Consider the following 14,651-nt stretch of genomic DNA (forward strand, 5'->3'; position numbering starts at 1 on the left):
TGCCAAGTTTGGGTTGGACTTTGTCTTTATTCAATAGAATATATTGAAGCCCAACTTTGAGCCCGACCCAACCATTAGACCTATCTCTTGAGTTGAGCCGACGAGGAAAGCGTTATTGTTTCTTACTCTCTTATTTCCTCTCCAATTTATTTATTTATTTAATTTAGTTAGTTAAAAAATTTTATTTATTTAATTTGCTAAATGATTTAATTTTATCAAAAAATTAATTCACTATATCTGTCCCTCCCCAAGTCTAATATTTTGGGTTATCAATGGGCCGGGCATTGTTTTAGATAGATTGGATATTTATTTATAATTTTACTAAATGAATTGATCATTATATATTGATTTTATTATTTAGGTTAATAAATTAGTTAATAACTTATTTTTCTCTTTCTCTGGATCCTTATTTTTTGGGTTATCAACGACTTCGGTCTAGTGTGGTATAGAATGTACCTATCCCGTTCGAACGATTAATGAAATTTTATTTACTTTACTAAACTAAATTATTCGTTTATATATTTAAATACTTTAGATAAACTATTATGTATAAATTTTTATTTATTTGATTCAACCCGACACCCAATAATAAATGAGTATATAGTAATTTTATTAAATTAAAGTTTTGATTTGTTTTTTTTACATAATTTAGTAAAATATTATCCATAGATTTCTATTTTTTCATTTACAAAATTATTCAAGTAATTAATCATTTATTTAAATATTTTGTTATTTCGATCTCTCTCCCTAAGCCTAATATTTAGGGCTATTAGTAGGTTAGGACTCAGCTTGGATTAAAATTATTAACGAGAACAAAAGAACATATTTATGCGCAAGTCTGAGTCCAGGTTGAACTTCGGGCCTACATCTTGAGCATGGGCTTAAAGTTCATATAGAGCCTGAATCATGGTGAGAAATTCTTTGTTCCTTCCATTTTCTCAACCTAATTACTTATTTAGTTATGCTATTAAGTTAAAAACTATTTACTGAACTTACTAAATCAATTTACTTTATAAACAAATTATTTCTCTCTCTCTCTCTCTCTCTCTCCTTCTCTCCCTCCCTCCTGAGTTACATATTTAAGGTTGTGAGTGGGTTGGGTTTGGATCTAGATAGTTTGGATATTTATTTATTTTTCCAAAAGTAAGTAAATTGTTATCCATAGGTTTTATTTATTTACATAACTAAATTGTTCATCTAATTATTGATTTTCTTATTGAAAAATGGATTAGTTCTAGTGTCGAATAGGTTGTACATACTTGCCCCAATAATAACTGAAAATTTATTTATTTATTTTACTAAATTAAATTATTCATTTATTTGTTTTAATATATTAAAAAAATTATTCTCCATAAAGTGTTATTTATCTAATTCAACATGTTACCAATACTTACGGTTGTCAATGGTGCAAGTTTGGTTGGGGATAGCTTGGACTAGTCTTGCACCAATCACAAGTGAATATTTATTTATATTTTTTTCTTAAAGTTAACTATTTATTTATCTATTTTATAAAATTAAGTAAATTATTATCCATAGATTTCTATTTACTTAATTTATTGAATTCTTTAATTAACTAATTAATTAATTATATTCCTAACAAATTATTTTCTCTCTCTCTCTCTCTCTCTCTCTCCTAGAGACTATTTTTAGGGTAACTAATATGTTTTGTGAATATGGGATAGGATGTACCTATCCCGTGCCAATAATAAATGTAATTTTATTTATTTATTTTACTAAACCAAATTAATGATTAGTTATTTTACAAAATTAACTAAATTGGTATCCATAGGTTCCTATTTATTTAATTTATTAAATTATTCAAGAAGTTAATAATCCATACATTCCCCCCAACCCGAGCAAAATATTTAGGTTTATAAATTGGATAGGTATCGGTTGGGGTTAAACCTATTCATTGGTTGGGCCACGTCTGGTTTGGGCTTTGCCTTTATATCAACAGAACTTATTAAGGCCCGTCTAAGCCTAGACCAACCATCAAGCCTAGATTTTGAGCCTGTGCCCGACCATCATATAAAGCTCGGATTTTTTGTTGCATAATTAGTTATTTACTTATTTTAAATAGTTAAAATATTTTATTGATTTAATTTACTAGATTATTTAATTATGTCCCTCTCTATCTTACTGCTCGGTGTCCAATATTTAAAGGTTGTCAACAGGTGGGGATTGGTCTAGGTAGCTTGGATATTTTTTTATTTTATTAAATTAAATTATTCAATTATATATTTTACAAAATAAAAAAGTTATTATCCATAGATTTTTATTTGTTTAATTAACTAATTGTCTTCATTAATTAATCATTTATTAACAATTTAAGAAGGTTGGTTCACAGGCAGTGCCAAGTTTGGGTTGGACTTTGTCTTTATTCAATAGAATATATTGAAGCCCAACTTTGAGCCCGACCCAACCATTAGACCTATCTCTTGAGTTGAGCCGACGAGGAAAGCGTTATTGTTTCTTACTCTCTTATTTCCTCACCAATTTATTTATTTATTTAATTTAGTTAGTTAAAAAATTTTATTTATTTAATTTGCTAAATGATTTAATTTTATCAAAAAATTAATTCACTATATCTGTCCCTCCCCAAGTCTAATATTTTGGGTTATCAATGGGCCGGGCATTGTTTTAGATAGATTGGATATTTATTTATAATTTTACTAAATGAATTGATCATTATATATTGATTTTATTATTTAGGTTAATAAATTAGTTAATAACTTATTTTTCTCTTTCTCTGGATCCTTATTTTTTGGGTTATCAACGACTTCGGTCTAGTGTGGTATAGAATGTACCTATCCCGTTCGAACGATTAATGAAATTTTATTTACTTTACTAAATTATATTATTCGTTTATATATTTAAATACTTTAGATAAACTATTATGTATAAATTTTTATTTATTTGATTCAACCCGACACCCAATAATAAATGAGTATATAGTAATTTTATTAAATTAAAGTTTTGATTTGTTTTTTTTACATAATTTAGTAAAATATTATCCATAGATTTCTATTTTTTCATTTACAAAATTATTCAAGTAATTAATCATTTATTTAAATATTTTGTTATTTCGATCTCTCTCCCTAAGCCTAATATTTAGGGCTATTAGTAGGTTAGGACTCAGCTTGGATTAAAATTATTAACGAGAACAAAAGAACATATTTATGCGCAAGTCTGAGTCCAGGTTGAACTTCGGGCCTACATCTTGAGCATGGGCTTAAAGTTCATATAGAGCCTGAATCATGGTGAGAAATTCTTTGTTCCTTCCATTTTCTCAACCTAATTACTTATTTAGTTATGCTATTAAGTTAAAAACTATTTACTGAACTTACTAAATCAATTTACTTTATAAACAAATTATTTCTCTCTCTCTCTCTCTCTCTCTCCTTCTCTCCCTCCCTCCTGAGTTACATATTTAAGGTTGTGAGTGGGTTGGGTTTGGATCTAGATAGTTTGGATATTTATTTATTTTTCCAAAAGTAAGTAAATTGTTATCCATAGGTTTTATTTATTTACATAACTAAATTGTTCATCTAATTATTGATTTTCTTATTGAAAAATGGATTAGTTCTAGTGTCGAATAGGTTGTACATACTTGCCCCAATAATAACTGAAAATTTATTTATTTATTTTACTAAATTAAATTATTCATTTATTTGTTTTAATATATTAAAAAAATTATTCTCCATAAAGTGTTATTTATCTAATTCAACATGTTACCAATACTTACGGTTGTCAATGGTGCAAGTTTGGTTGGGGATAGCTTGGACTAGTCTTGCACCAATCACAAGTGAATATTTATTTATATTTTTTTCTTAAAGTTAACAATTTATTTATCTATTTTATAAAATTAAGTAAATTATTATCCATAGATTTCTATTTACTTAATTTATGGAATTCTTTAATTAACTAATTAATTAATTATATTCCTAACAAATTATTCTCTCTCTCTCTCTCTCTCTCTCTCTCCTAGAGACTATTTTTAGGGTAACTAATATGTTTTGTGAATATGGGATAGGATGTACCTATCCCGTGCCAATAATAAATGTAATTTTATTTATTTATTTTACTAAACCAAATTAATGATTAGTTATTTTACAAAATTAACTAAATTGGTATCCATAGGTTCCTATTTATTTAATTTATTAAATTATTCAAGAAGTTAATAATCCATACATTCCCCCCAACCCGAGCAAAATATTTAGGTTTATAAATTGGATAGGTATCGGTTGGGGTTAAACCTATTCATTGGTTGGGCCACGTCTGGTTTGGGCTTTGCCTTTATATCAACAGAACATATTAAGGCCCGTCTAAACCTAGACCAACCATCAAGCCTAGATTTTGAGCCTGTGCCCGACCATCATATAAAGCTCGGATTTTTTGTTGCATAATTAGTTATTTACTTATTTTAAATAGTTAAAATATTTTATTGATTTAATTTACTAGATTATTTAATTATGTCCCTCTCTATCTTACTGCTCGGTGTCCAATATTTAAGGGTTGTCAACAGGTGGGGATTGGTCTAGGTAGCTTGGATATTTTTTTTTTTATTAAATTAAATTATTCAATTATATATTTTACAAAATAAAAAAGTTATTATCCATAGATTTTTATTTGTTTAATTAACTAATTGTCTTCATTAATTAATCATTTATTAACAAATTAAGAAGGTTGGTTCACAGGCAGTGCCAAGTTTGGGTTGGACTTTGTCTTTATTCAATAGAATATATTGAAGCCCAACTTTGAGCCCGACCCAACCATTAGACCTATCTCTTGAGTTGAGCCGACGAGGAAAGCGTTATTGTTTCTTACTCTCTTATTTCCTCACCAATTTATTTATTTATTTAATTTAGTTAGTTAAAAAATTTTATTTATTTAATTTGCTAAATGATTTAATTTTATCAAAAAATTAATTCACTATATCTGTCCCTCCCCAAGTCTAATATTTTGGGTTATCAATGGGCCGGGCATTGTTTTAGATAGATTGGATATTTATTTATAATTTTACTAAATGAATTGATCATTATATATTGATTTTATTATTTAGGTTAATAAATTAGTTAATAACTTATTTTTCTCTTTCTCTGGATCCTTATTTTTTGGGTTATCAACGACTTCGGTCTAGTGTGGTATAGAATGTACCTATCCCGTTCGAACGATTAATGAAATTTTATTTACTTTACTAAACTAAATTATTCGTTTATATATTTAAATACTTTAGATAAACTATTATGTATAAATTTTTATTTATTTGATTCAACCCGACACCCAATAATAAATGAGTATATAGTAATTTTATTAAATTAAAGTTTTGATTTGTTTTTTTTACATAATTTAGTAAAATATTATCCATAGATTTCTATTTTTTCATTTACAAAATTATTCAAGTAATTAATCATTTATTTAAATATTTTGTTATTTCGATCTCTCTCCCTAAGCCTAATATTTAGGGCTATTAGTAGGTTAGGACTCAGCTTGGATTAAAATTATTAACGAGAACAAAAGAACATATTTATGCGCAAGTCTGAGTCCAGGTTGAACTTCGGGCCTACATCTTGAGCATGGGCTTAAAGTTCATATAGAGCCTGAATCATGGTGAGAAATTCTTTGTTCCTTCCATTTTCTCAACCTAATTACTTATTTAGTTATGCTATTAAGTTAAAAACTATTTACTGAACTTACTAAATCAATTTACTTTATAAACAAATTATTTCTCTCTCTCTCTCTCTCTCTCTCCTTCTCTCCCTCCCTCCTGAGTTACATATTTAAGGTTGTGAGTGGGTTGGGTTTGGATCTAGATAGTTTGGATATTTATTTATTTTTCCAAAAGTAAGTAAATTGTTATCCATAGGTTTTATTTATTTACATAACTAAATTGTTCATCTAATTATTGATTTTCTTATTGAAAAATGGATTAGTTCTAGTGTCGAATAGGTTGTACATACTTGCCCCAATAATAACTGAAAATTTATTTATTTATTTTACTAAATTAAATTATTCATTTATTTGTTTTAATATATTAAAAAAATTATTCTCCATAAAGTGTTATTTATCTAATTCAACATGTTACCAATACTTACGGTTGTCAATGGTGCAAGTTTGGTTGGGGATAGCTTGGACTAGTCTTGCACCAATCACAAGTGAATATTTATTTATATTTTTTTCTTAAAGTTAACTATTTATTTATCTATTTTATAAAATTAAGTAAATTATTATCCATAGATTTCTATTTACTTAATTTATTGAATTCTTTAATTAACTAATTAATTAATTATATTCCTAACAAATTATTTCTCTCTCTCTCTCTCTCTCTCTCTCCTAGAGACTATTTTTAGGGTAACTAATATGTTTTGTGAATATGGGATAGGATGTACCTATCCCGTGCCAATAATAAATGTAATTTTATTTATTTATTTTACTAAACCAAATTAATGATTAGTTATTTTACAAAATTAACTAAATTGGTATCCATAGGTTCCTATTTATTTAATTTATTAAATTATTCAAGAAGTTAATAATCCATACATTCCCCCCAACCCGAGCAAAATATTTAGGTTTATAAATTGGATAGGTATCGGTTGGGGTTAAACCTATTCATTGGTTGGGCCACGTCTGGTTTGGGCTTTGCCTTTATATCAACAGAACTTATTAAGGCCCGTCTAAGCCTAGACCAACCATCAAGCCTAGATTTTGAGCCTGTGCCCGACCATCATATAAAGCTCGGATTTTTTGTTGCATAATTAGTTATTTACTTATTTTAAATAGTTAAAATATTTTATTGATTTAATTTACTAGATTATTTAATTATGTCCCTCCCTATCTTACTGCTCGGTGTCCAATATTTAAGGGTTGTCAACAGGTGGGGATTGGTCTAGGTAGCTTGGATATTTTTTTATTTTATTAAATTAAATTATTCAATTATATATTTTACAAAATAAAAAAGTTTTTATCCATAGATTTTTATTTGTTTAATTAACTAATTGTCTTCATTAATTAATCATTTATTAACAATTTAAGAAGGTTGGTTCACAGGCAGTGCCAAGTTTGGGTTGGACTTTGTCTTTATTCAATAGAATATATTGAAGCCCAACTTTGAGCCCGACCCAACCATTAGACCTATCTCTTGAGTTGAGCCGACGAGGAAAGCGTTATTGTTTCTTACTCTCTTATTTCCTCACCAATTTATTTATTTATTTAATTTAGTTAGTTAAAAAATTTTATTTATTTAATTTGCTAAATGATTTAATTTTATCAAAAAATTAATTCACTATATCTGTCCCTCCCCAAGTCTAATATTTTGGGTTATCAATGGGCCGGGCATTGTTTTAGATAGATTGGATATTTATTTATAATTTTACTAAATGAATTGATCATTATATATTGATTTTATTATTTAGGTTAATAAATTAGTTAATAACTTATTTTTCTCTTTCTCTGGATCCTTATTTTTTGGGTTATCAACGACTTCGGTCTACTGTGGTATAGAATGTACCTATCCCGTTCGAACGATTAATGAAATTTTATTTATTTTACTAAACTAAATTATTCGTTTATATATTTAAATACTTTAGATAAACTATTATGTATAAATTTTTATTTATTTGATTCAACCCGACACCCAATAATAAATGAGTATATAGTAATTTTATTAAATTAAAGTTTTGATTTGTTTATTTTACATAATTTAGTAAAATATTATCCATAGATTTCTATTTTTTCATTTACAAAATTATTCAAGTAATTAATCATTTATTTAAATATTTTGTTATTTCGATCTCTCTCCCTAAGCCTAATATTTAGGGCTATTAGTAGGTTAGGACTCAGCTTGGATTAAAATTATTAACGAGAACAAAAGAACATATTTATGCGCAAGTCTGAGTCCAAGTTGAACTTCGGGCCTACATCTTGAGCATGGGCTTAAAGTTCATATAGAGCCTGAATCATGGTGAGGAAATTCTTTGTTCCTTCCATTTTCTCAACCTAATTACTTATTTAGTTATGCTATTAAGTTAAAAACTATTTACTGAACTTACTAAATCAATTTACTTTATAAACAAATTATTTCTCTCTCTCTCTCTCTCTCTCCTTCTCTCCCTCCCTCCTGAGTTACATATTTAAGGTTGTGAGTGGGTTGGGTTTGGATCTAGATAGTTTGGATATTTATTTATTTTTCCAAAAGTAAGTAAATTGTTATCCATAGGTTTTATTTATTTACATAACTAAATTGTTCATCTAATTATTGATTTTCTTATTGAAAAATGGATTAGTTCTAGTGTCGAATAGGTTGTACATACTTGCCCCAATAATAACTGAAAATTTATTTATTTATTTTACTAAATTAAATTATTCATTTATTTGTTTTAATATATTAAAAAAATTATTCTCCATAAAGTGTTATTTATCTAATTCAACATGTTACCAATACTTACGGTTGTCAATGGTGCAAGTTTGGTTGGGGATAGCTTGGACTAGTCTTGCACCAATCACAAGTGAATATTTATTTATATTTTTTTCTTAAAGTTAACTATTTATTTATCTATTTTATAAAATTAAGTAAATTATTATCCATAGATTTCTATTTACTTAATTTATGGAATTCTTTAATTAACTAATTAATTAATTACATTCCTAACAAATTATTTCTCTCTCTCTCTCTCTCTCTCTCTCCTAGAGACTATTTTTAGGGTAACTAATATGTTTTGTGAATATGGGATAGGATGTACCTATCCCGTGCCAATAATAAATGTAATTTTATTTATTTATTTTACTAAACCAAATTAATGATTAGTTATTTTACAAAATTAACTAAATTGGTATCCATAGGTTCCTATTTATTTAATTTATTAAATTATTCAAGAAGTTAATAATCCATACATTCCCCCCAACCCGAGCAAAATATTTAGGTTTATAAATTGGATAGGTATCGGTTGGGGTTAAACCTATTCATTGGTTGGGCCACGTCTGGTTTGGGCTTTGCCTTTATATCAACAGAACTTATTAAGGCCCGTCTAAAGCCTAGACCAACCATCAAGCCTAGATTTTGAGCCTGTGCCCGACCATCATATAAAGCTCGGATTTTTTGTTGCATAATTAGTTATTTACTTATTTTAAATAGTTAAAATATTTTATTGATTTAATTTACTAGATTATTTAATTATGTCCCTCTCTATCTTACTGCTCGGTGTCCAATATTTAAGGGTTGTCAACAGGTGGGGATTGGTCTAGGTAGCTTGGATATTTTTTTTTTTATTAAATTAAATTATTCAATTATATATTTTACAAAATAAAAAAGTTATTATCCATAGATTTTTATTTGTTTAATTAACTAATTGTCTTCATTAATTAATCATTTATTAACAAATTAAGAAGGTTGGTTCACAGGCAGTGCCAAGTTTGGGTTGGACTTTGTCTTTATTCAATAGAATATATTGAAGCCCAACTTTGAGCCCGACCCAACCATTAGACCTATCTCTTGAGTTGAGCCGACGAGGAAAGCGTTATTGTTTCTTACTCTCTTATTTCCTCACCAATTTATTTATTTATTTAATTTAGTTAGTTAAAAAATTTTATTTATTTAATTTGCTAAATGATTTAATTTTATCAAAAAATTAATTCACTATATCTGTCCCTCCCCAAGTCTAATATTTTGGGTTATCAATGGGCCGGGCATTGTTTTAGATAGATTGGATATTTATTTATAATTTTACTAAATGAATTGATCATTATATATTGATTTTATTATTTAGGTTAATAAATTAGTTAATAACTTATTTTTCTCTTTCTCTGGATCCTTATTTTTTGGGTTATCAACGACTTCGGTCTAGTGTGGTATAGAATGTACCTATCCCGTTCGAACGATTAATGAAATTTTATTTACTTTACTAAACTAAATTATTCGTTTATATATTTAAATACTTTAGATAAACTATTATGTATAAATTTTTATTTATTTGATTCAACCCGACACCCAATAATAAATGAGTATATAGTAATTTTATTAAATTAAAGTTTTGATTTGTTTTTTTTACATAATTTAGTAAAATATTATCCATAGATTTCTATTTTTTCATTTACAAAATTATTCAAGTAATTAATCATTTATTTAAATATTTTGTTATTTCGATCTCTCTCCCTAAGCCTAATATTTAGGGCTATTAGTAGGTTAGGACTCAGCTTGGATTAAAATTATTAACGAGAACAAAAGAACATATTTATGCGCAAGTCTGAGTCCAGGTTGAACTTCGGGCCTACATCTTGAGCATGGGCTTAAAGTTCATATAGAGCCTGAATCATGGTGAGAAATTCTTTGTTCCTTCCATTTTCTCAACCTAATTACTTATTTAGTTATGCTATTAAGTTAAAAACTATTTACTGAACTTACTAAATCAATTTACTTTATAAACAAATTATTTCTCTCTCTCTCTCTCTCTCTCTCTCTCTCTTCTCTCCCTCCCTCCTGAGTTACATATTTAAGGTTGTGAGTGGGTTGGGTTTGGATCTAGATAGTTTGGATATTTATTTATTTTTCCAAAAGTAAGTAAATTGTTATCCATAGGTTTTATTTATTTACATAACTAAATTGTTCATCTAATTATTGATTTTCTTATTGAAAAATGGATTAGTTCTAGTGTCGAATAGGTTGTACATACTTGCCCCAATAATAACTGAAAATTTATTTATTTATTTTACTAAATTAAATTATTCATTTATTTGTTTTAATATATTAAAAAAATTATTCTCCATAAAGTGTTATTTATCTAATTCAACATGTTACCAATACTTACGGTTGTCAATGGTGCAAGTTTGGTTGGGGATAGCTTGGACTAGTCTTGCACCAATCACAAGTGAATATTTATTTATATTTTTTTCTTAAAGTTAACTATTTATTTATCTATTTTATAAAATTAAGTAAATTATTATCCATAGATTTCTATTTACTTAATTTATTGAATTCTTTAATTAACTAATTAATTAATTATATTCCTAACAAATTATTTCTCTCTCTCTCTCTCTCTCTCTCTCCTAGAGACTATTTTTAGGGTAACTAATATGTTTTGTGAATATGGGATAGGATGTACCTATCCCGTGCCAATAATAAATGTAATTTTATTTATTTATTTTACTAAACCAAATTAATGATTAGTTATTTTACAAAATTAACTAAATTGGTATCCATAGGTTCCTATTTATTTAATTTATTAAATTATTCAAGAAGTTAATAATCCATACATTCCCCCCAACCCGAGCAAAATATTTAGGTTTATAAATTGGATAGGTATCGGTTGGGGTTAAACCTATTCATTGGTTGGGCCACGTCTGGTTTGGGCTTTGCCTTTATATCAACAGAACTTATTAAGGCCCGTCTAAGCCTAGACCAACCATCAAGCCTAGATTTTGAGCCTGTGCCCGACCATCATATAAAGCTCGGATTTTTTGTTGCATAATTAGTTATTTACTTATTTTAAATAGTTAAAATATTTTATTGATTTAATTTACTAGATTATTTAATTATGTCCCTCCCTATCTTACTGCTCGGTGTCCAATATTTAAGGGTTGTCAACAGGTGGGGATTGGTCTAGGTAGCTTGGATATTTTTTTATTTTATTAAATTAAATTATTCAATTATATATTTTACAAAATAAAAAAGTTATTATCCATAGATTTTTATTTGTTTAATTAACTAATTGTCTTCATTAATTAATCATTTATTAACAATTTAAGAAGGTTGGTTCACAGGCAGTGCCAAGTTTGGGTTGGACTTTGTCTTTATTCAATAGAATATATTGAAGCCCAACTTTGAGCCCGACCCAACCATTAGACCTATCTCTTGAGTTGAGCCGACGAGGAAAGCGTTATTGTTTCTTACTCTCTTATTTCCTCACCAATTTATTTATTTATTTAATTTAGTTAGTTAAAAAATTTTATTTATTTAATTTGCTAAATGATTTAATTTTATCAAAAAATTAATTCACTATATCTGTCCCTCCCCAAGTCTAATATTTTGGGTTATCAATGGGCCGGGCATTGTTTTAGATAGATTGGATATTTATTTATAATTTTACTAAATGAATTGATCATTATATATTGATTTTATTATTTAGGTTAATAAATTAGTTAATAACTTATTTTTCTCTTTCTCTGGATCCTTATTTTTTGGGTTATCAACGACTTCGGTCTACTGTGGTATAGAATGTACCTATCCCGTTCGAACGATTAATGAAATTTTATTTATTTTACTAAACTAAATTATTCGTTTATATATTTAAATACTTTAGATAAACTATTATGTATAAATTTTTATTTATTTGATTCAACCCGACACCCAATAATAAATGAGTATATAGTAATTTTATTAAATTAAAGTTTTGATTTGTTTATTTTACATAATTTAGTAAAATATTATCCATAGATTTCTATTTTTTCATTTACAAAATTATTCAAGTAATTAATCATTTATTTAAATATTTTGTTATTTCGATCTCTCTCCCTAAGCCTAATATTTAGGGCTATTAGTAGGTTAGGACTCAGCTTGGATTAAAATTATTAACGAGAACAAAAGAACATATTTATGCGCAAGTCTGAGTCCAAGTTGAACTTCGGGCCTACATCTTGAGCATGGGCTTAAAGTTCATATAGAGCCTGAATCATGGTGAGGAAATTCTTTGTTCCTTCCATTTTCTCAACCTAATTACTTATTTAGTTATGCTATTAAGTTAAAAACTATTTACTGAACTTACTAAATCAATTTACTTTATAAACAAATTATTTCTCTCTCTCTCTCTCTCTCTCCTTCTCTCCCTCCCTCCTGAGTTACATATTTAAGGTTGTGAGTGGGTTGGGTTTGGATCTAGATAGTTTGGATATTTATTTATTTTTCCAAAAGTAAGTAAATTGTTATCCATAGGTTTTATTTATTTACATAACTAAATTGTTCATCTAATTATTGATTTTCTTATTGAAAAATGGATTAGTTCTAGTGTCGAATAGGTTGTACATACTTGCCCCAATAATAACTGAAAATTTATTTATTTATTTTACTAAATTAAATTATTCATTTATTTGTTTTTAATATATTAAAAAAATTATTCTCCATAAAGTGTTATTTATCTAATTCAACATGTTACCAATACTTACGGTTGTCAATGGTGCAAGTTTGGTTGGGGATAGCTTGGACTAGTCTTGCACCAATCACAAGTGAATATTTATTTATATTTTTTTCTTAAAGTTAACTATTTATTTATCTATTTTATAAAATTAAGTAAATTATTATCCATAGATTTCTATTTACTTAATTTATGGAATTCTTTAATTAACTAATTAATTAATTACATTCCTAACAAATTATTTCTCTCTCTCTCTCTCTCTCTCTCTCCTAGAGACTATTTTTAGGGTAACTAATATGTTTTGTGAATATGGGATAGGATGTACCTATCCCGTGCCAATAATAAATGTAATTTTATTTATTTATTTTACTAAACCAAATTAATGATTAGTTATTTTACAAAATTAACTAAATTGGTATCCATAGGTTCCTATTTATTTAATTTATTAAATTATTCAAGAAGTTAATAATCCATACATTCCCCCCAACCCGAGCAAAATATTTAGGTTTATAAATTGGATAGGTATCGGTTGGGGTTAAACCTATTCATTGGTTGGGCCACGTCTGGTTTGGGCTTTGCCTTTATATCAACAGAACTTATTAAGGCCCGTCTAAGCCTAGACCAACCATCAAGCCTAGATTTTGAGCCTGTGCCCGACCATCATATAAAGCTCGGATTTTTTGTTGCATAATTAGTTATTTACTTATTTTAAATAGTTAAAATATTTTATTGATTTAATTTACTAGATTATTTAATTATGTCCCTCTCTATCTTACTGCTCGGTGTCCAATATTTAAGGGTTGTCAACAGGTGGGGATTGGTCTAGGTAGCTTGGATATTTTTTTTTTTATTAAATTAAATTATTCAATTATATATTTTACAAAATAAAAAAGTTATTATCCATAGATTTTTATTTGTTTAATTAACTAATTGTCTTCATTAATTAATCATTTATTAACAAATTAAGAAGGTTGGTTCACAGGCAGTGCCAAGTTTGGGTTGGACTTTGTCTTTATTCAATAGAATATATTGAAGCCCAACTTTGAGCCCGACCCAACCATTAGACCTATCTCTTGAGTTGAGCCGACGAGGAAAGCGTTATTGTTTCTTACTCTCTTATTTCCTCACCAATTTATTTATTTATTTAATTTAGTTAGTTAAAAAATTTTATTTATTTAATTTGCTAAATGATTTAATTTTATCAAAAAATTAATTCACTATATCTGTCCCTCCCCAAGTCTAATATTTTGGGTTATCAATGGGCCGGGCATTGTTTTAGATAGATTGGATATTTATTTATAATTTTACTAAATGAATTGATCATTATATATTGATTTTATTATTTAGGTTAATAAATTAGTTAATAACTTATTTTTCTCTTTCTCTGGATCCTTATTTTTTGGGTTATCAACGACTTCGGTCTAGTGTGGTATAGAATGTACCTATCCCGTTCGAACGATTAATGAAATTTTATTTACTTTACTAAACTAAATTATTCGTTTATATATTTAAATACTTTAGATAAACTATTAT

The sequence above is a fragment of the Nelumbo lutea genome, chromosome 6 (genome assembly GCF_056320005.1).
Source record: "Nelumbo lutea isolate HS-2025 chromosome 6, American lotus-T2T, whole genome shotgun sequence".
Lineage (NCBI taxonomy): Eukaryota > Viridiplantae > Streptophyta > Magnoliopsida > Proteales > Nelumbonaceae > Nelumbo > Nelumbo lutea.